Here is an 18,484-nt window from a genome sequence, read left to right as displayed (position 1 = left end):
TAACACAATTTTCAGGTTCAAAAAGGTCAACGGAACTTGGGATTCCCAGCCAGTCTCCCATGCTTGTACTTGCCAAGCCTTAAGCTGCATTGCTGCTGCGATCTGACGAGAGCAGGCACATTCAGCTTAGAATGGCCGTTGACAGCAGCTGTTCAATTTGAACCTTCTTTTACTATCTCATAGAGAAACTAACACAATTTTCAGGTTCAAAAAGGTCAACGGAACTTGGGATTCCCAGCCAGTCTCCCATGCTGGTACTTGCCAAGCCTTAAGCTGCTGCGATCTGACGAGAGCAGGCACCTTCAGCTTAGAATGGCAGTTGACAGCAGCTGTTCAATTGGAACCTTCTTTTACTAAATTATAGAGAAACTAACACAATTTTAAGGTTTAAAAAGGTCAACAGAACTTGGGATTCCCAGCCAGTCTCCCTTGCTGGTACTTGCCAAGCCTTAAGCTGCATCGCTGCTGCGATCTGACAAGAGCACGCACATTCAGCTTAGAATGGCCGTTGACAGCAGCTGTTCAATTTGAACCTTCTTTTACTATCTCATAGAGAAACTAACACAATTTTCAGGTTCAAAAAGGTCAACAGAACTTGGGATTCCCAGCCAGTCTCCCATGCTGGTACTTGCCAAGCCTTAAGCTGCATTGCTGCTGCGATCTGACGAGAGCAGGCACATTCAGCTTAGAATGGCCGTTGACAGCAGCTGTTCAATTTGAACCTTCTTTTACTATCTCATAGAGAAACTAACACAATTTTCAGGTTCAAAAAGGTCAACGGAACTTGGGATTCCCAGCCAGTCTCCCATGCTGGTACTTGCCAAGCCTTAAGCTGCATTGCTGCTGCGATCTGACGAGAATAGGCACATTCAGCTTAGAATGGCCGTTGACAGCAGCTGTTCAATTTGAACCTTCTTTTACTATCTCATAGAGAAACTAACACAATTTTCAGGTTCAAAAAGGTCAACGGAACTTGGGATTCCCAGCCAGTCTCCCATGCTTGTACTTGCCAAGCCTTAAGCTCCTGCGATCTGACGAGAGCAGGCACATTCAGCTTAGAATGGCCGTTGACAGCATCTGTTCAATTTGAACCTTCTTTTACTATCTCATAGAGAAACTAACACAATTTTTAGTTTCAAAAAGGTCAACAGAACTTGGGATTCCCAGCCAGTCTCCCTTGCTGGTACTTGCCAAGCCTTAAGCTGCATTGCTGCTGCGATCTGACAAGAGCACGCACATTCAGCTTAGAATGGCCGTTGACAGCAGCTGTTCAATTTGAACCTTCTTTTACTATCTCATAGAGAAACTAACACAATTTTCAGGTTCAAAATGGTCAACGGAACATGGGATTCGCAGCCAGTCTCCCATGCTGGTACTTGCCAAGCCTTAAGCTGCATCGCTGCTGCAATCTGACAAGAGCACGCACATTCAGCTTAGAATTGCCATTGACAGCGGCTGTACAATTTGAACCTTCTTTTACTATCTCATAGAGAAACTAACACAATTTTCAGGTTCAAAAAGGTCAACGGAACTTGGGATTCCCAGCCAGTCTCCCATGCTGGTACTTGCCAAGCCTTAAGCTGCATTGCTGCTGCGATCTGACGAGAGAAGGCACATTCAACTTAGAATGGCCATTGACAGCAGCTGTTCAATTTAAACCTTCTTTTACTATCTCATAGAGAAACTAACACAATTTTCAGGTTCAAAAAGGTCAACGGAACTTGGGATTCCCAGCCAGTCTCCCATGCTGGTACTTGCCAAGCCTTAAGCTGCATTGCTGCTGCGATCTGACGAAGCAGGCACATTCAGCTTAGAATGGCCGTTGACAGCAGCTGTTCAATTTGAACCTTCTTTTACTATCTCATAGAGAAACTAACACAATTTTTTAAGTTCAAAAAGGTCAACGGAACTTGGGATTCCCAGCCAGTCTCCCATGCTGGTACTTGCCGAGCCTTAAGCTGCATTGCTGCTGCGATCTGACGAGAGCAGGCACATTCAGCTTAGAATGGCCGTTGACAGCAGCTGTTCAATTTGAACCTTCTTTTACTATCTCATAGAGAAACTAACACAATTTTCAGGTTCAAAAAGGTCAACGGAACTTGGGATTCCCAGCCAGTCTCCCATGCTGGTACTTGCCAAGCGTTAAGCTGCTGCGATCTGACGAGAGCAGGCACATTCAGCTTAGAATGGCCGTTGACAGCAGCTGTTCAATTTGAACCTTCTTTTACTATCTCATAGAGAAACTAACACAATTTTCAGGTTCAAAAAGGTCAACGGAACTTGGGATTCCCAGCCAGTCTCCCATGCTGGTACTTGCCAAGCCTTAAGCTGCATGGCCGCTGCGATCTGGCAAGAGCACGCACATTCAGCTTAGAATGGCCGTTGACAGCAGCTGTTCAATTTGAACCTTCTTTTACTATCTCATAGAGAAACTAACACAATTTTCAGGTTCAAAAAGGTCAACAGAACTTGGGATTCCCAGCCAGTCTCCCATGCTGGTACTTGCCAAGCCTTAAGCTGCATTGCTGCTGCGATCTGACGAGAGCAGGCACATTCAGCTTTGAATGGCCGTTGACAGCAGCTGTTCAATTTGAACCTTCTTTTACTATCTCATAGAGAAACTAACACAATTTTCAGGTTCAAAAAGGTCAACGGAACTTGGGATTCCCAGCCAGTCTCCCATGCTGGTACTTGCCAAGCCTTAAGCTGCATTGCTGCTGCGATCTGACGAAGCAGGCACATTCAGCTTAGAATGGCCGTTGACAGCAGCTGTTCAATTTGAACCTTCTTTTACTATCTCATAGAGAAACTAACACAATTTTTTAAGTTCAAAAAGGTCAACGGAACTTGGGATTCCCAGCCAGTCTCCCATGCTGGTACTTGCCGAGCCTTAAGCTGCATTGCTGCTGCGATCTGACGAGAGCAGGCACATTCAGCTTAGAATGGCCGTTGACAGCAGCTGTTCAATTTGAACCTTCTTTTACTATCTCATAGAGAAACTAACACAATTTTCAGGTTCAAAAAGGTCAACGGAACTTGGGATTCCCAGCCAGTCTCCCATGCTGGTACTTGCCAAGCGTTAAGCTGCTGCGATCTGACGAGAGCAGGCACATTCAGCTTAGAATGGCCGTTGACAGCAGCTGTTCAATTTGAACCTTCTTTTACTATCTCATAGAGAAACTAACACAATTTTCAGGTTCAAAAAGGTCAACGGAACTTGGGATTCCCAGCCAGTCTCCCATGCTGGTACTTGCCAAGCCTTAAGCTGCATGGCCGCTGCGATCTGGCAAGAGCACGCACATTCAGCTTAGAATGGCCGTTGACAGCAGCTGTTCAATTTGAACCTTCTTTTACTATCTCATAGAGAAACTAACACAATTTTCAGGTTCAAAAAGGTCAACAGAACTTGGGATTCCCAGCCAGTCTCCCATGCTGGTACTTGCCAAGCCTTAAGCTGCATTGCTGCTGCGATCTGACGAGAGCAGGCACATTCAGCTTTGAATGGCCGTTGACAGCAGCTGTTCAATTTGAACCTTCTTTTACTATCTCATAGAGAAACTAACACAATTTTCAGGTTCAAAAAGGTCAACGGAACTTGGGATTCCCAGCCAGTCTCCCATGCTGGTACTTGCCAAGCCTTAAGCTGCATTGCTGCTGCGATCTGACGAGAGCAGGCACATTCAGCTTAGAATGGCCGTTGACAGCAGCTGCCTAATTTCTACTTTCTTTTACTATCTCATAGAGAAACTAACACAATTTTCAGGTTCAAAAAGGTCAACAGAACTTGGGATTCCCAGCCAGTCTCCCATGCTGGTACTTGCCAAGCCTTAAGCTGCAACGCTGCTCCGATCTGACAAGAGCATGCACATTCAGCTTAGAATGGCCGTTGACAGCAGCTGTTCAATTTGAACCTTCTTTTACTATCTCATAGAGAAACTAACACAATTTTCAGGTTCAAAAAGGTCAACGGAAGTTGGGATTCCCAGCCAGTCTCCCATGCTGGTACTTGCCAAGCCTTAAGCTGCTGCGATCTGACGAGAGCAGGCACATTCAGCTTAGAATGGCCGTTGACAGCAGCTGTTCAATTTGAACCTTCTTTTACTATCTTATAGAGAAACTAACACAATTTTCAGGTTCAAAAAGGTCAACGGAACTTGGGATTCCCAGCCAGTCTCCCATGCTGGTACTTGCCAAGCCTTAAACTGCATTGCTGCTGCGATCTGACGAGAGCAGGCACATTCAGCTTAGAATGGCCGTTGACAGCAGCTGTTCTATTTGAACCTTCTCATAGAGAAACTAACACAATTTTCTATTTGAACCTTCTCATAGAGAAACTAACACAATTTTCAGGTTCAAAAAGGTCAACGGAACTTGGGATTCCCAGCCAGTCTCCCATGCTTGTACTTGCCAAGCCTTAAGCTGCTGCGATCTGACGAGAGCAGGCACATTCAGCTTAGAATGGCCGTTGACAGCAGCTGTTCAATTTGAACCTTCTTTTACTATCTCATAGAGAAACTAACACAATTTTTAGTTTCAAAAAGGTCAACAGAACTTGGGATTCCCAGCCAGTCTCCCTTGCTGGTACTTGCCAAGCCTTAAGCTGCATTGCTGCTGCGATCTGACGAGAGCAGGCACATTAAGCTTAGAATAGCCGTTGACAGCAGCTGTTCTATTTGAACCTTCTCATAGAGAAACTAACACAATTTTCTATTTGAACCTTCTCATAGAGAAACTAACACAATTTTCAGGTTCAAAAAGGTCAACGGAACTTGGGATTCCCAGCCAGTCTCCCATGCTTGTACTTGCCAAGCCTTAAGCTGCTGCGATCTGACGAGAGCAGGCACATTCAGCTTAGAATGGCCGTTGACAGCAGCTGTTCAATTTGAACCTTCTTTTACTATCTCATAGAGAAACTAACACAATTTTTAGTTTCAAAAAGGTCAACAGAACTTGGGATTCCCAGCCAGTCTCCCTTGCTGGTACTTGCCAAGCCTTAAGCTGCATTGCTGCTGCGATCTGACGAGAGCAGGCACATTAAGCTTAGAATAGCCGTTGACAGCAGCTGTTCAATTTGAACCTTCTTTTACTATCTCATAGAGAAACTAACACAATTTTCAGGTTCAAAAAGGTCAACAGAACTTGGGACTCCCAGCCAGTCTCCCATGCTGGTACTTGCCAAGCCTTAAGCTGCATTGCTGCTGCGATCTGACAAGAGCAGGCACATTCAGCTTAGAATGGCCGTTGACAGCGGCTGTTCAATTTGAACCTTCTTTTACTATCACATATAGAGAAACTAACACAATTTTCAGGTTCAAAAAGGTCAACGGAACTTGGGATTCCCAGCCAGTCTCTCATGCCGGTACTTGCCAAGCCTTAAGCTGCATTGCTGCTGCGATCTGACGAGAGCAGGCACATTCAGCTTAGAATGGCCGTTGACAGCAGCTGTTCAATTTGAACCTTCTTTTACTATCTCATAGAGAAACTAACACAATTTTCAGGTTCAAAAAGGTCAACAGAACTTGGGATTCCCAGCCAGTCTCCCATGCCGGTACTTGCCAAGCCTTAAGCTGCATCGCTGCTACGATCTGACGAGAGCAGGCACATTAAGCTTAGAATGGCCGTTGACAGCAGCTGTTCAATTTGAACCTTCTTTTACTATCTCATAGAGAAACTAACACAATTTTCAGGTTCAAAAAGGTCAACAGAACTTGGGATTCCCAGCCAGTCTCCCATGCTGGTACTTGCCAAGCCATAAGCTGCATTGCTGCTGCGATCTGACGAGAGCAGGCACATTCAGCTTAGAATGGCCGTTGACAGCAGCTGTTCAATTTGAACCTTCTTTTACTATCTCATAGAGAAACTAACACAATTTTCAGGTTCAAAAAGGTCAACGGAACTTGGGATTCCCAGCCAGTCTCCCATGCTGGTACTTGCCAAGCCTTAAGCTGCATCGCTGCTGCGATCTGACAAGAGCACGCACATTCAGCTTAGAACGGCTGTTGACAGCAGCTGTTCAATTTGAACCTTCTTTTACTATCTCATAGAGAAACTAACACAATTTTCAGGTTCAAAAAGGTCAACAGAACTTAGGATTCCCAGCCAGTCTCCCATGCTGGTACTTGCCAAGCCTTAAGCTGCATTGCTGCTGCGATCTGACGAGAGCAGGCACATTCAGCTTAGAATGGCCGTTGACAGCAGCTGTTCAATTTGAACCTTCTTTTACTATCTCATAGAGAAACTAATACAATTTTCAGGTTCAAAAAGGTCAACGGAACTTGGGAATCCCAGCCAGTCTCCCATGCTGGTACTTGCCAAGCCTTAAGCTGCATTGCTGCTGCGATCTGACGAGAGCAGGCACATTCAGCTTAGAATGGCCGTTGACAGCAGCTCTTCAATTTGAACCTTCTTTTACTATCTCATAGAGAAACTAACACAATTTTCAGGTTCAAAAAGGTCAACGGAACTTGGGATTCCCAGCCAGTCGCCCATGCTGGTACTTGCCAAGCCTTAAGCTGCATCGCTGCTGCGATCTGACAAGAGCACGCACATTCAGCTTAGAACGGCTTTTGACAGCAGCTGTTCAATTTGAACCTTCTTTTACTATCTCATAGAGAAACTAACACAATTTTCAGGTTCAAAAAGGTCAACGGAACTTGGGCTTCCCAGCCAGTCTCCCATGCTGGTACTTGCCAAGCCTTAAGCTGCATTGCTGCTGCGATCTGACGAGAGCAGACACATTCAGCTTAGAATGGCCGTTGACAGCAGCTGTTCAATTTGAACCTTCTTTTACTATCTCATAGAGAAACTAACACAATTTTTTAAGTTCAAAAAGGTCAACGGAACTTGGGATTCCCAGCCAGTCTCCCATGCTGGTACTTGCCAAGCCTTAAGCTGCATCGCTGCTGCGATCTGACAAGAGCACGCACATTCAGCTTAGAATGGCCGTTGACAGCAGCTGTTCAATTTGAACCTTCTTTTACTATCTCATAGAGAAACTAACACAATTTTCAGGTTCAAAAAGGTCAACAGAACTTGGGATTCCCAGCCAGTCTCCCATGCTGGTACTTGCCAAGCCTTAAGCTGCATTGCTGCTGCGATCTGACGAGAGCAGGCACATTCAGCTTAGAATGGCCGTTGACAGCAGCTGTTCAATTTGAACCTTCTTTTACTATCTCATAGAGAAACTAACACAATTTTCAGGTTCAAAAAGGTCAACGGAACTTGGGATTCCCAGCCAGTCTCCCATGCTTGTACTTGCCAAGCCTTAAGCTGCATTGCTGCTGCGATCTGACGAGAGCAGGCACATTCAGCTTAGAATGGCCGTTGACAGCAGCTGTTCAATTTGAACCTTCTTTTACTATCTCATAGAGAAACTAACACAATTTTCAGGTTCAAAAAGGTCAACGGAACTTGGGATTCCCAGCCAGTCTCCCATGCTGGTACTTGCCAAGCCTTAAGCTGCTGCGATCTGACGAGAGCAGGCACCTTCAGCTTAGAATGGCAGTTGACAGCAGCTGTTCAATTGGAACCTTCTTTTACTAAATTATAGAGAAACTAACACAATTTTAAGGTTTAAAAAGGTCAACAGAACTTGGGATTCCCAGCCAGTCTCCCTTGCTGGTACTTGCCAAGCCTTAAGCTGCATCGCTGCTGCGATCTGACAAGAGCACGCACATTCAGCTTAGAATGGCCGTTGACAGCAGCTGTTCAATTTGAACCTTCTTTTACTATCTCATAGAGAAACTAACACAATTTTCAGGTTCAAAAAGGTCAACAGAACTTGGGATTCCCAGCCAGTCTCCCATGCTGGTACTTGCCAAGCCTTAAGCTGCATTGCTGCTGCGATCTGACGAGAGCAGGCACATTCAGCTTAGAATGGCCGTTGACAGCAGCTGTTCAATTTGAACCTTCTTTTACTATCTCATAGAGAAACTAACACAATTTTCAGGTTCAAAAAGGTCAACGGAACTTGGGATTCCCAGCCAGTCTCCCATGCTGGTACTTGCCAAGCCTTAAAATGCATTGCTGCTGCGATCTGACGAGAATAGGCACATTCAGCTTAGAATGGCCGTTGACAGCAGCTGTTCAATTTGAACCTTCTTTTACTATCTCATAGAGAAACTAACACAATTTTCAGGTTCAAAAAGGTCAACGGAACTTGGGATTCCCAGCCAGTCTCCCATGCTTGTACTTGCCAAGCCTTAAGCTCCTGCGATCTGACGAGAGCAGGCACATTCAGCTTAGAATGGCCGTTGACAGCATCTGTTCAATTTGAACCTTCTTTTACTATCTCATAGAGAAACTAACACAATTTTTAGTTTCAAAAAGGTCAACAGAACTTGGGATTCCCAGCCAGTCTCCCTTGCTGGTACTTGCCAAGCCTTAAGCTGCATTGCTGCTGCGATCTGACAAGAGCACGCACATTCAGCTTAGAATGGCCGTTGACAGCAGCTGTTCAATTTGAACCTTCTTTTACTATCTCATAGAGAAACTAACACAATTTTCAGGTTCAAAATGGTCAACGGAACATGGGATTCGCAGCCAGTCTCCCATGCTGGTACTTGCCAAGCCTTAAGCTGCATCGCTGCTGCAATCTGACAAGAGCACGCACATTCAGCTTAGAATTGCCATTGACAGCGGCTGTACAATTTGAACCTTCTTTTACTATCTCATAGAGAAACTAACACAATTTTCAGGTTCAAAAAGGTCAACGGAACTTGGGATTCCCAGCCAGTCTCCCATGCTGGTACTTGCCAAGCCTTAAGCTGCATTGCTGCTGCGATCTGACGAGAGAAGGCACATTCAACTTAGAATGGCCATTGACAGCAGCTGTTCAATTTAAACCTTCTTTTACTATCTCATAGAGAAACTAACACAATTTTCAGGTTCAAAAAGGTCAACGGAACTTGGGATTCCCAGCCAGTCTCCCATGCTGGTACTTGCCAAGCCTTAAGCTGCATTGCTGCTGCGATCTGACGAAGCAGGCACATTCAGCTTAGAATGGCCGTTGACAGCAGCTGTTCAATTTGAACCTTCTTTTACTATCTCATAGAGAAACTAACACAATTTTTTAAGTTCAAAAAGGTCAACGGAACTTGGGATTCCCAGCCAGTCTCCCATGCTGGTACTTGCCGAGCCTTAAGCTGCATTGCTGCTGCGATCTGACGAGAGCAGGCACATTCAGCTTAGAATGGCCGTTGACAGCAGCTGTTCAATTTGAACCTTCTTTTACTATCTCATAGAGAAACTAACACAATTTTCAGGTTCAAAAAGGTCAACGGAACTTGGGATTCCCAGCCAGTCTCCCATGCTGGTACTTGCCAAGCGTTAAGCTGCTGCGATCTGACGAGAGCAGGCACATTCAGCTTAGAATGGCCGTTGACAGCAGCTGTTCAATTTGAACCTTCTTTTACTATCTCATAGAGAAACTAACACAATTTTCAGGTTCAAAAAGGTCAACGGAACTTGGGATTCCCAGCCAGTCTCCCATGCTGGTACTTGCCAAGCCTTAAGCTGCATGGCCGCTGCGATCTGGCAAGAGCACGCACATTCAGCTTAGAATGGCCGTTGACAGCAGCTGTTCAATTTGAACCTTCTTTTACTATCTCATAGAGAAACTAACACAATTTTCAGGTTCAAAAAGGTCAACAGAACTTGGGATTCCCAGCCAGTCTCCCATGCTGGTACTTGCCAAGCCTTAAGCTGCATTGCTGCTGCGATCTGACGAGAGCAGGCACATTCAGCTTTGAATGGCCGTTGACAGCAGCTGTTCAATTTGAACCTTCTTTTACTATCTCATAGAGAAACTAACACAATTTTCAGGTTCAAAAAGGTCAACGGAACTTGGGATTCCCAGCCAGTCTCCCATGCTGGTACTTGCCAAGCCTTAAGCTGCATTGCTGCTGCGATCTGACGAGAGCAGGCACATTCAGCTTAGAATGGCCGTTGACAGCAGCTGCCTAATTTCTACTTTCTTTTACTATCTCATAGAGAAACTAACACAATTTTCAGGTTCAAAAAGGTCAACAGAACTTGGGATTCCCAGCCAGTCTCCCATGCTGGTACTTGCCAAGCCTTAAGCTGCAACGCTGCTCCGATCTGACAAGAGCATGCACATTCAGCTTAGAATGGCCGTTGACAGCAGCTGTTCAATTTGAACCTTCTTTTACTATCTCATAGAGAAACTAACACAATTTTCAGGTTCAAAAAGGTCAACGGAAGTTGGGATTCCCAGCCAGTCTCCCATGCTGGTACTTGCCAAGCCTTAAGCTGCTGCGATCTGACGAGAGCAGGCACATTCAGCTTAGAATGGCCGTTGACAGCAGCTGTTCAATTTGAACCTTCTTTTACTATCTTATAGAGAAACTAACACAATTTTCAGGTTCAAAAAGGTCAACGGAACTTGGGATTCCCAGCCAGTCTCCCATGCTGGTACTTGCCAAGCCTTAAACTGCATTGCTGCTGCGATCTGACGAGAGCAGGCACATTCAGCTTAGAATGGCCGTTGACAGCAGCTGTTCTATTTGAACCTTCTCATAGAGAAACTAACACAATTTTCTATTTGAACCTTCTCATAGAGAAACTAACACAATTTTCAGGTTCAAAAAGGTCAACGGAACTTGGGATTCCCAGCCAGTCTCCCATGCTTGTACTTGCCAAGCCTTAAGCTGCTGCGATCTGACGAGAGCAGGCACATTCAGCTTAGAATGGCCGTTGACAGCAGCTGTTCAATTTGAACCTTCTTTTACTATCTCATAGAGAAACTAACACAATTTTTAGTTTCAAAAAGGTCAACAGAACTTGGGATTCCCAGCCAGTCTCCCTTGCTGGTACTTGCCAAGCCTTAAGCTGCATTGCTGCTGCGATCTGACGAGAGCAGGCACATTAAGCTTAGAATAGCCGTTGACAGCAGCTGTTCTATTTGAACCTTCTCATAGAGAAACTAACACAATTTTCTATTTGAACCTTCTCATAGAGAAACTAACACAATTTTCAGGTTCAAAAAGGTCAACGGAACTTGGGATTCCCAGCCAGTCTCCCATGCTTGTACTTGCCAAGCCTTAAGCTGCTGCGATCTGACGAGAGCAGGCACATTCAGCTTAGAATGGCCGTTGACAGCAGCTGTTCAATTTGTACCTTCTTTTACTATCTCATAGAGAAACTAACACAATTTTTAGTTTCAAAAAGGTCAACAGAACTTGGGATTCCCAGCCAGTCTCCCTTGCTGGTACTTGCCAAGCCTTAAGCTGCATTGCTGCTGCGATCTGACGAGAGCAGGCACATTAAGCTTAGAATAGCCGTTGACAGCAGCTGTTCAATTTGAACCTTCTTTTACTATCTCATAGAGAAACTAACACAATTTTCAGGTTCAAAAAGGTCAACAGAACTTGGGACTCCCAGCCAGTCTCCCATGCTGGTACTTGCCAAGCCTTAAGCTGCATTGCTGCTGCGATCTGACAAGAGCAGGCACATTCAGCTTAGAATGGCCGTTGACAGCGGCTGTTCAATTTGAACCTTCTTTTACTATCACATATAGAGAAACTAACACAATTTTCAGGTTCAAAAAGGTCAACGGAACTTGGGATTCCCAGCCAGTCTCTCATGCCGGTACTTGCCAAGCCTTAAGCTGCATTGCTGCTGCGATCTGACGAGAGCAGGCACATTCAGCTTAGAATGGCCGTTGACAGCAGCTGTTCAATTTGAACCTTCTTTTACTATCTCATAGAGAAACTAACACAATTTTCAGGTTCAAAAAGGTCAACAGAACTTGGGATTCCCAGCCAGTCTCCCATGCCGGTACTTGCCAAGCCTTAAGCTGCATCGCTGCTACGATCTGACGAGAGCAGGCACATTAAGCTTAGAATGGCCGTTGACAGCAGCTGTTCAATTTGAACCTTCTTTTACTATCTCATAGAGAAACTAACACAATTTTCAGGTTCAAAAAGGTCAACAGAACTTGGGATTCCCAGCCAGTCTCCCATGCTGGTACTTGCCAAGCCATAAGCTGCATTGCTGCTGCGATCTGACGAGAGCAGGCACATTCAGCTTAGAATGGCCGTTGACAGCAGCTGTTCAATTTGAACCTTCTTTTACTATCTCATAGAGAAACTAACACAATTTTCAGGTTCAAAAAGGTCAACGGAACTTGGGATTCCCAGCCAGTCTCCCATGCTGGTACTTGCCAAGCCTTAAGCTGCATCGCTGCTGCGATCTGACAAGAGCACGCACATTCAGCTTAGAACGGCTGTTGACAGCAGCTGTTCAATTTGAACCTTCTTTTACTATCTCATAGAGAAACTAACACAATTTTCAGGTTCAAAAAGGTCAACAGAACTTAGGATTCCCAGCCAGTCTCCCATGCTGGTACTTGCCAAGCCTTAAGCTGCATTGCTGCTGCGATCTGACGAGAGCAGGCACATTCAGCTTAGAATGGCCGTTGAGAGCAGCTGTTCAATTTGAACCTTCTTTTACTATCTCATAGAGAAACTAACACAATTTTCAGGTTCAAAAAGGTCAACAGAACTTGGGAATCCCAGCCAGTCTCCCATGCTGGTACTTGCCAAGCCTTAAGCTGCATTGCTGCTGCGATCTGACGAGAGCAGGCACATTCAGCTTAGAATGGCCGTTGACAGCAGCTGTTCAATTTGAACCTTCTTTTACTATCTCATAGAGAAACTAATACAATTTTCAGGTTCAAAAAGGTCAACGGAACTTGGGATTCCCAGCCAGTCTCCCATGCTGGTACTTGCCAAGCCTTAAGCTGCATTGCTGCTGCGATCTGACGAGAGCAGGCACATTCAGCTTAGAATGGCCATTGACGGCAGCTGTTAAATTTGAACCTTCTTTTACTATCTCATAGAGAAACTAACACAATTTTCAGGTTCAAAAAGGTCAACGGAACTTGGGATTCCCAGCCAGTCTCCCATGCTGGTACTTGCCAAGCATTAAGCTGCTGCGATCTGACGAGAGCAGGCACATTCAGCTTAGAATGGCCGTTGACAGCAGCTGTTCTATTTGAACCTTCTTTTACTATCTCATAGAGAAACTAACACAATTTTCAGGTTCAAAAAGGTCAACGGAACTTGGGATTCCCAGCCAGTCTCCCATGCTGGTACTTGCCAAGCGTTAAGCTGCTGCGATCTGACGAGAGCAGGCACATTCAGCTTAGAATGGCCGTTGACAGCAGCTGTTCTATTTGAACCTTCTTTTACTATCTCATAGAGAAACTAACACAATTTTCAGGTTCAAAAAGGTCAACAGAACTTGGGATTCCCAGCCAGTCTCCCTTGCTGGTACTTGCCAAGCCTTAAGCTGCATCGCCGCTGCGATCTGACAAGAGCACGCACATTCAGCTTAGAATGGCCGTTGACAGCAGCTGTTCAATTTGAACCTTCTTTTACTATCTCATAGAGAAACTAACACAATTTTCAGGTTCAAAAAGGTCAACAGAACTTGGGATTCCCAGCCAGTCTCCCATGCTGGTACTTGCCAAGCCTTAAACTGCATTGCTGCTGCGATCTGACGAGAGCAGGCACATTCAGCTTAGAATGGCCGTTGACAGCAGCTGTTTAATTTGAACCTTCTTTTACTATCTCATAGAGAAACTAACACAATTTTCAGGTTCAAAAAGGTCAACAGAACTTGGGATTCCCAGCCAGTCTCCCATGGTGGTACTTGCCAAGCCTTAAGCTGCATTGCTGCTGCGATCTGACGAGAGAAGGCACATTCAGCTTAGAATGGCCGTTGACAGGAGCTGTTCAATTTGAACCTTCTTTTACTATCTCATAGAGAAACTAACACAATTTTCAGGTTCAAAAAGGTCAACAGAACTTGGGATTCCCAGCCAGTCTCCCTTGCTGGTACTTGCCAAGCCTTAAGCTGCATCGCCGCTGTGATCTGAAGAGAGCACCCACATTCAGCTTAGAATGGCCGTTGACAGCAGCTGTTCAATTTGAACCTTCTTTTACTATCTCATAGAGAAACTAACACAATTTTCAGGTTCAAAAAGGTCAACAGAACTTGGGATTCCCAGCAAGTCTCCCATGCTGGTACTTGCCAAGCCTTAAGCTGCATTGCTGCTGCGATCTGACGAGAGCAGGCACATTCAGCTTAGAATGGCCGTTGACAGCAGCTGTTCAATTTGAACCTTCTTTTACTATCTCATAGAGAAACTAACACAATTTTCAGGTTCAAAAAGGTCAACGGAACTTGGGATTCCCAGCCAGTCTCCCATGCTGGTACTTGCCAAGCCTTAAGCTGCATTGCTGCTGCGATCTGACGAGAGCAGGCACATTCAGCTTAGAATGGCCGTTGACAGCAGCTGCCTAATTTCTACTTTCTTTTACTATCTCATAGAGAAACTAACACAATTTTCAGGTTCAAAAAGGTCAACAGAACTTGGGATTCCCAGCCAGTCTCCCATGCTGGTACTTGCCAAGCCTTAAGCTGCATCGGCGCTGCGATCTGACAAGAGCGTGCACATTCAGCTTAGAATGGCCGTTGACAGCAGCTGTTCAATTTGAAACTTCTTTTACTATCTCATAGAGAAACTAACACAATTTTCAGGTTCAAAAAGGTCAACGGAACTTGGGATTCCCAGCCAGTCTCCCATGCTGGTACTTGCCAAGCCTTAAGCTGCATTGCTGCTGCGATCTGACCAGAGCAGGCACATTCAGCTTAGAATGGCCGTTGACAGCAGCTGTTCAATTTGAACCTTCTTTTACTATCTCATAGAGAAACTAACACAATTTTCAGGTTCAAAAAGGTCAACGGAACTTGGGATTCCCAGCCAGTCTCCCATGCTGGTACTTGCCAAACCTTAAGCTGCATTGCTGCTGCGATCTGACGAGAGCAGGCACATTCAGCTTAGAATGGCCGTTGACAGCAGCTGTTCAATTTGAACCTTCTTTTACTATCTCATACAGAAACTAACACAATTTTCAGGTTCAAAAAGGTCAACAGAACTTGGGATTCCCAGCCAGTCTCCCTTGCTGGTACTTGCCAAGCCTTAAGCTGCATCGCTGCTGCGATCTGACAAGAGCACGCACATTCAGCTTAGAATGGCCGTTGACAGCAGCTGTTCAATTTGAACCTTCTTTTACTATCTCATAGAGAAACTAACAAAATTTTCAGGTTCAAAAAGGTCAACGGAACTTGGGATTCGCAGACAGTCTCCCATGCTGGTACTTGCCAAGCCTTAAGCTGCATCGCTGCTGCGATCTGACAGGAGCACGCACATTCAGCATAGAAAGGCCGTTGACAGCAGCTGTTCAATTTGAACATTCTTTTACTATCTCATAGAGAAACTAACACAATTTTCAGGTTCAAAAAGGTCAACGGAACTTGGGATTCCCAGCCAGTCTCCCATGCTGGTACTTGCTAAGCCATAAGCTGCATTGCTGCTGCGATCTGACGAGAGCAGGCACATTCAGCTTAGAATGGCCGTTGACAGCAGCTGTTCAATTTGAACCTTCTTTTACTATCTCATAGAGAAACTAACAAAATTTTCAGGTTCAAAAAGGTCAACGGAACTTGGGATTCGCAGGCAGTCTCCCATGCTGGTACTTGCCAAGCCTTAAGCTGCATCGCTGCTGCGATCTGACAAGAGCACGCACATTCAGCTTAGAATGGCCGTTGACAGCAGCTGTTCAATTTGAAACTTCTTTTACTATCTCATAGAGAAACTAACACAATTTTCTGGTTCAAAAAGGTCAACGGAACTTGGGATTCCCAGCCAGTCTCCCATGCTGGTACTTGCCAAGCCTTAAGCTGCATTGGCGCTGCAATCTGACAAGAGCACGCACATTCAGCTTAGAATGGCCGTTGACAGCAGCTGTTCAATTTGAAACTTCTTTTACTATCTCATAGAGAAACTAACACAATTTTCAGGTTCAAAAAGGTCAACGGAACTTGGGATTCCCAGCCAGTCTCCCATGGTGGTACTTGCCAAGCCTTAAGCTGCATTGCTGCTGCGATCTGACCAGAGCAGGCACATTCAGCTTAGAATGGCCGTTGACAGCAGCTGTTCAATTTGAACCTTCTTTTACTATCTCATAGAGAAACTAACACAATTTTCAGGTTCAAAAAGGTCAACGGAACTTGGGATTCCCAGCCAGTCTCCCATGCTGGTACTTGCCAAACCTTAAGCTGCATTGCTGCTGCGATCTGACGAGAGCAGGCACATTCAGCTTAGAATGGCCGTTGACAGCAGCTGTTCAATTTGAACCTTCTTTTACTATCTCATACAGAAACTAACACAATTTTCAGGTTCAAAAAGGTCAACAGAACTTGGGATTCCCAGCCAGTCTCCCTTGCTGGTACTTGCCAAGCCTTAAGCTGCATCGCTGCTGCGATCTGACAAGAGCACGCACATTCAGCTTAGAATGGCCGTTGACAGCAGCTGTTCAATTTGAACCTTCTTTTACTATCTCATAGAGAAACTAACAAAATTTTCAGGTTCAAAAAGGTCAACAGAACTTGGGATTCGCAGACAGTCTCCCATGCTGGTACTTGCCAAGCCTTAAGCTGCATCGCTGCTGCGATCTGACAGGAGCACGCACATTCAGCATAGAAAGGCCGTTGACAGCAGCTGTTCAATTTGAACATTCTTTTACTATCTCATAGAGAAACTAACACAATTTTCAGGTTCAAAAAGGTCAACGGAACTTGGGATTCCCAGCCAGTCTCCCATGCTGGTACTTGCCAAACCTTAAGCTGCATTGCTGCTGCGATCTGACGAGAGCAGGCACATTCAGCTTAGAATGGCCGTTGACAGCAGCTGTTCAATTTGAACCTTCTTTTACTATCTCATACAGAAACTAACACAATTTTCAGGTTCAAAAAGGTCAACAGAACTTGGGATTCCCAGCCAGTCTCCCATGCTGGTACTTGCCAAGCCTTAATCTGCATCGCTGCTGCGATCTGACAAGAGCACGCACATTCAGCTTAGAATGGCCGTTGACAGCAGCTGTTCAATTTGAACCTTCTTTTACTATCTCATAGAGAAACTAACAAAATTTTCAGGTTCAAAAAGGTCAACGGAACTTGGGATTCGCAGACAGTCTCCCATGCTGGTACTTGCCAAGCCTTAAGCTGCTGCGATCTGACAGGAGCACGCACATTCAGCATAGAAAGGCCGTTGACAGCAGCTGTTCAATTTGAACATTCTTTTACTATCTCATAGAGAAACTAACACAATTTTCAGGTTCAAAAAGGTCAACGGAACTTGGGATTCCCAGCCAGTCTCCCATGCTGGTACTTGCTAAGCCATAAGCTGCATTGCTGCTGCGATCTGACGAGAGCAGGCACATTCAGCTTAGAATGGCCGTTAACAGCAGCTGTTCAGTTTGAACCTTCTTTTACTATCTCATAGAGAAACTAACACAATTTTCAGGTTCAAAAAGGTCAACGGAACTTGGGATTCCCAACCAGTCTCCCATGCTGGTACTTGCCAAGCCTTAAGCTGCATCGCTGCTGCGATCTGACAAGAGCACAAACATTCAGCTTAGAATGGCCGTTGACAGCAGCTGTTCAATTTGAACCTTCTTTTACTATCTCATAGAGAAACTAACAAAATTTTCAGGTTCAAAAAGGTCAACGGAACTTGGGATTCCCAGCCAGTCTCCCATGCTGGTACTTGCTAAGCCATAAGCTGCATTGCTGCTGCGATCTAACGAGAGCAGGCACATTCAGCTTAGAATGGCCGTTAACAGCAGCTGTTCAGTTTGAACCTTCTTTTACTATCTCATAGAGAAACTAACACAATTTTCAGGTTCAAAAAGGTCAACGGAACTTGGGATTCCCAGCCAGTCTCCCATGCTGGTACTTGCCAAGCCTTAAGCTGCATTGCTGCTGCGATCTGACGAGAGCAGGCACATTAATCTTAGTAGAATGGCCGTTGACAGCAGCTGTTCAATTTGAACCTTCTTTTACTATCTCATAGAGAAACTAACACAATTTTCAGGTTCAAAAATGTCAACAGAACTTGGGATTCCCAGCCAGTCTCCCATGCTGGTACTTGCCAAGCCTTAAGCTGCATTGCTGCTGCGATCTGACCAGAGCAGGCACATTCAGCTTAGAATGGCTGTTGACAGCAGCTGTTCAATTTGAACCTTCTTTTACTATCTCATAGAGAAACTAACACAATTTTAAGGTTCAAAAAGGTCAAAGGAACTTGGGATTCCCAGCTAGTCTCCCAGGATGGTACTTGCCAAGCCTTAAGCTGCATTGCTGCTGCGATCTGACGAGAGCAGGCACATTCAGCTTAGAATGGCCGTTGACAGCAGCTGTTCAATTTGAACCTTATTTTACTATCTCATAGAGAAACTAACACAATTTTCAGGTTCAAAAAGGTCAACAGAACTTGGGATTGCCAGCCAGTCTCCCATGCTGGTACTTGCCAAGCCTTAAGCTGCATTGCTGCTGCGATCTGACGAGAGCAGGCACATTCAGCTTAGGATGGCCGTTGACAGCAGCTGTTCAATTT

At 45.2% G+C, this 18,484-nt stretch overlaps 50 pseudogenes; all 50 read right to left on the bottom strand.

Annotated features, from left to right (window-relative positions):
• Nucleotides 1–24: 24 nt before the first annotated feature.
• LOC140086224 (5S ribosomal RNA) lies at nucleotides 25–143 on the bottom strand (annotated as a pseudogene).
• Nucleotides 144–583: 440 nt separating this feature from the next.
• Nucleotides 584–702, bottom strand: LOC140080875 (5S ribosomal RNA; annotated as a pseudogene).
• A 70-nt stretch (nucleotides 703–772) lies between these two features.
• LOC140095500 (5S ribosomal RNA) lies at nucleotides 773–891 on the bottom strand (annotated as a pseudogene).
• A 1,007-nt stretch (nucleotides 892–1,898) lies between these two features.
• On the bottom strand, nucleotides 1,899–2,017 carry LOC140078690 (5S ribosomal RNA; annotated as a pseudogene).
• A 440-nt stretch (nucleotides 2,018–2,457) lies between these two features.
• On the bottom strand, nucleotides 2,458–2,576 carry LOC140091350 (5S ribosomal RNA; annotated as a pseudogene).
• Nucleotides 2,577–2,835: 259 nt separating this feature from the next.
• LOC140078688 (5S ribosomal RNA) lies at nucleotides 2,836–2,954 on the bottom strand (annotated as a pseudogene).
• A 440-nt stretch (nucleotides 2,955–3,394) lies between these two features.
• On the bottom strand, nucleotides 3,395–3,513 carry LOC140091349 (5S ribosomal RNA; annotated as a pseudogene).
• A 70-nt stretch (nucleotides 3,514–3,583) lies between these two features.
• On the bottom strand, nucleotides 3,584–3,702 carry LOC140100713 (5S ribosomal RNA; annotated as a pseudogene).
• A 440-nt stretch (nucleotides 3,703–4,142) lies between these two features.
• On the bottom strand, nucleotides 4,143–4,261 carry LOC140083244 (5S ribosomal RNA; annotated as a pseudogene).
• A 279-nt stretch (nucleotides 4,262–4,540) lies between these two features.
• LOC140096362 (5S ribosomal RNA) lies at nucleotides 4,541–4,659 on the bottom strand (annotated as a pseudogene).
• Nucleotides 4,660–4,938: 279 nt separating this feature from the next.
• LOC140096361 (5S ribosomal RNA) lies at nucleotides 4,939–5,057 on the bottom strand (annotated as a pseudogene).
• Nucleotides 5,058–5,127: 70 nt separating this feature from the next.
• Nucleotides 5,128–5,246, bottom strand: LOC140094327 (5S ribosomal RNA; annotated as a pseudogene).
• A 72-nt stretch (nucleotides 5,247–5,318) lies between these two features.
• On the bottom strand, nucleotides 5,319–5,437 carry LOC140092448 (5S ribosomal RNA; annotated as a pseudogene).
• Nucleotides 5,438–5,507: 70 nt separating this feature from the next.
• On the bottom strand, nucleotides 5,508–5,626 carry LOC140094187 (5S ribosomal RNA; annotated as a pseudogene).
• Nucleotides 5,627–5,696: 70 nt separating this feature from the next.
• Nucleotides 5,697–5,815, bottom strand: LOC140089160 (5S ribosomal RNA; annotated as a pseudogene).
• Nucleotides 5,816–6,074: 259 nt separating this feature from the next.
• Nucleotides 6,075–6,193, bottom strand: LOC140086834 (5S ribosomal RNA; annotated as a pseudogene).
• Nucleotides 6,194–6,263: 70 nt separating this feature from the next.
• Nucleotides 6,264–6,382, bottom strand: LOC140092540 (5S ribosomal RNA; annotated as a pseudogene).
• A 259-nt stretch (nucleotides 6,383–6,641) lies between these two features.
• Nucleotides 6,642–6,760, bottom strand: LOC140085969 (5S ribosomal RNA; annotated as a pseudogene).
• Nucleotides 6,761–6,831: 71 nt separating this feature from the next.
• LOC140095938 (5S ribosomal RNA) lies at nucleotides 6,832–6,950 on the bottom strand (annotated as a pseudogene).
• A 70-nt stretch (nucleotides 6,951–7,020) lies between these two features.
• LOC140080874 (5S ribosomal RNA) lies at nucleotides 7,021–7,139 on the bottom strand (annotated as a pseudogene).
• A 70-nt stretch (nucleotides 7,140–7,209) lies between these two features.
• LOC140086223 (5S ribosomal RNA) lies at nucleotides 7,210–7,328 on the bottom strand (annotated as a pseudogene).
• Nucleotides 7,329–7,768: 440 nt separating this feature from the next.
• LOC140080872 (5S ribosomal RNA) lies at nucleotides 7,769–7,887 on the bottom strand (annotated as a pseudogene).
• Nucleotides 7,888–9,083: 1,196 nt separating this feature from the next.
• Nucleotides 9,084–9,202, bottom strand: LOC140078687 (5S ribosomal RNA; annotated as a pseudogene).
• Nucleotides 9,203–9,642: 440 nt separating this feature from the next.
• Nucleotides 9,643–9,761, bottom strand: LOC140091348 (5S ribosomal RNA; annotated as a pseudogene).
• A 70-nt stretch (nucleotides 9,762–9,831) lies between these two features.
• Nucleotides 9,832–9,950, bottom strand: LOC140100712 (5S ribosomal RNA; annotated as a pseudogene).
• A 440-nt stretch (nucleotides 9,951–10,390) lies between these two features.
• Nucleotides 10,391–10,509, bottom strand: LOC140083243 (5S ribosomal RNA; annotated as a pseudogene).
• A 279-nt stretch (nucleotides 10,510–10,788) lies between these two features.
• On the bottom strand, nucleotides 10,789–10,907 carry LOC140096360 (5S ribosomal RNA; annotated as a pseudogene).
• Nucleotides 10,908–11,186: 279 nt separating this feature from the next.
• On the bottom strand, nucleotides 11,187–11,305 carry LOC140096359 (5S ribosomal RNA; annotated as a pseudogene).
• A 70-nt stretch (nucleotides 11,306–11,375) lies between these two features.
• Nucleotides 11,376–11,494, bottom strand: LOC140094326 (5S ribosomal RNA; annotated as a pseudogene).
• A 72-nt stretch (nucleotides 11,495–11,566) lies between these two features.
• Nucleotides 11,567–11,685, bottom strand: LOC140092447 (5S ribosomal RNA; annotated as a pseudogene).
• A 70-nt stretch (nucleotides 11,686–11,755) lies between these two features.
• Nucleotides 11,756–11,874, bottom strand: LOC140094186 (5S ribosomal RNA; annotated as a pseudogene).
• Nucleotides 11,875–11,944: 70 nt separating this feature from the next.
• Nucleotides 11,945–12,063, bottom strand: LOC140089159 (5S ribosomal RNA; annotated as a pseudogene).
• A 259-nt stretch (nucleotides 12,064–12,322) lies between these two features.
• On the bottom strand, nucleotides 12,323–12,441 carry LOC140096235 (5S ribosomal RNA; annotated as a pseudogene).
• A 70-nt stretch (nucleotides 12,442–12,511) lies between these two features.
• On the bottom strand, nucleotides 12,512–12,630 carry LOC140094224 (5S ribosomal RNA; annotated as a pseudogene).
• Nucleotides 12,631–12,700: 70 nt separating this feature from the next.
• LOC140082853 (5S ribosomal RNA) lies at nucleotides 12,701–12,819 on the bottom strand (annotated as a pseudogene).
• Nucleotides 12,820–13,440: 621 nt separating this feature from the next.
• Nucleotides 13,441–13,559, bottom strand: LOC140084815 (5S ribosomal RNA; annotated as a pseudogene).
• A 70-nt stretch (nucleotides 13,560–13,629) lies between these two features.
• Nucleotides 13,630–13,748, bottom strand: LOC140097722 (5S ribosomal RNA; annotated as a pseudogene).
• A 259-nt stretch (nucleotides 13,749–14,007) lies between these two features.
• Nucleotides 14,008–14,126, bottom strand: LOC140078330 (5S ribosomal RNA; annotated as a pseudogene).
• A 70-nt stretch (nucleotides 14,127–14,196) lies between these two features.
• Nucleotides 14,197–14,315, bottom strand: LOC140100711 (5S ribosomal RNA; annotated as a pseudogene).
• Nucleotides 14,316–14,574: 259 nt separating this feature from the next.
• Nucleotides 14,575–14,693, bottom strand: LOC140091297 (5S ribosomal RNA; annotated as a pseudogene).
• Nucleotides 14,694–14,763: 70 nt separating this feature from the next.
• On the bottom strand, nucleotides 14,764–14,882 carry LOC140086339 (5S ribosomal RNA; annotated as a pseudogene).
• A 448-nt stretch (nucleotides 14,883–15,330) lies between these two features.
• LOC140096060 (5S ribosomal RNA) lies at nucleotides 15,331–15,449 on the bottom strand (annotated as a pseudogene).
• A 70-nt stretch (nucleotides 15,450–15,519) lies between these two features.
• On the bottom strand, nucleotides 15,520–15,638 carry LOC140097851 (5S ribosomal RNA; annotated as a pseudogene).
• Nucleotides 15,639–15,897: 259 nt separating this feature from the next.
• LOC140093751 (5S ribosomal RNA) lies at nucleotides 15,898–16,016 on the bottom strand (annotated as a pseudogene).
• A 70-nt stretch (nucleotides 16,017–16,086) lies between these two features.
• LOC140086337 (5S ribosomal RNA) lies at nucleotides 16,087–16,205 on the bottom strand (annotated as a pseudogene).
• Nucleotides 16,206–16,653: 448 nt separating this feature from the next.
• LOC140086336 (5S ribosomal RNA) lies at nucleotides 16,654–16,772 on the bottom strand (annotated as a pseudogene).
• Nucleotides 16,773–17,212: 440 nt separating this feature from the next.
• Nucleotides 17,213–17,331, bottom strand: LOC140098432 (5S ribosomal RNA; annotated as a pseudogene).
• A 640-nt stretch (nucleotides 17,332–17,971) lies between these two features.
• On the bottom strand, nucleotides 17,972–18,090 carry LOC140095715 (5S ribosomal RNA; annotated as a pseudogene).
• A 70-nt stretch (nucleotides 18,091–18,160) lies between these two features.
• LOC140096551 (5S ribosomal RNA) lies at nucleotides 18,161–18,279 on the bottom strand (annotated as a pseudogene).
• Nucleotides 18,280–18,349: 70 nt separating this feature from the next.
• On the bottom strand, nucleotides 18,350–18,468 carry LOC140096535 (5S ribosomal RNA; annotated as a pseudogene).
• Nucleotides 18,469–18,484: the final 16 nt, after the last annotated feature.

This window comes from Engystomops pustulosus, chromosome 9 (assembly GCF_040894005.1).
Source record: "Engystomops pustulosus chromosome 9, aEngPut4.maternal, whole genome shotgun sequence".
NCBI classification, from domain to species: domain Eukaryota; kingdom Metazoa; phylum Chordata; class Amphibia; order Anura; family Leptodactylidae; genus Engystomops; species Engystomops pustulosus.
Note: the sequence above shows the minus strand (reverse complement) of the source record. Positions and strands in the feature narration are given on the sequence as shown.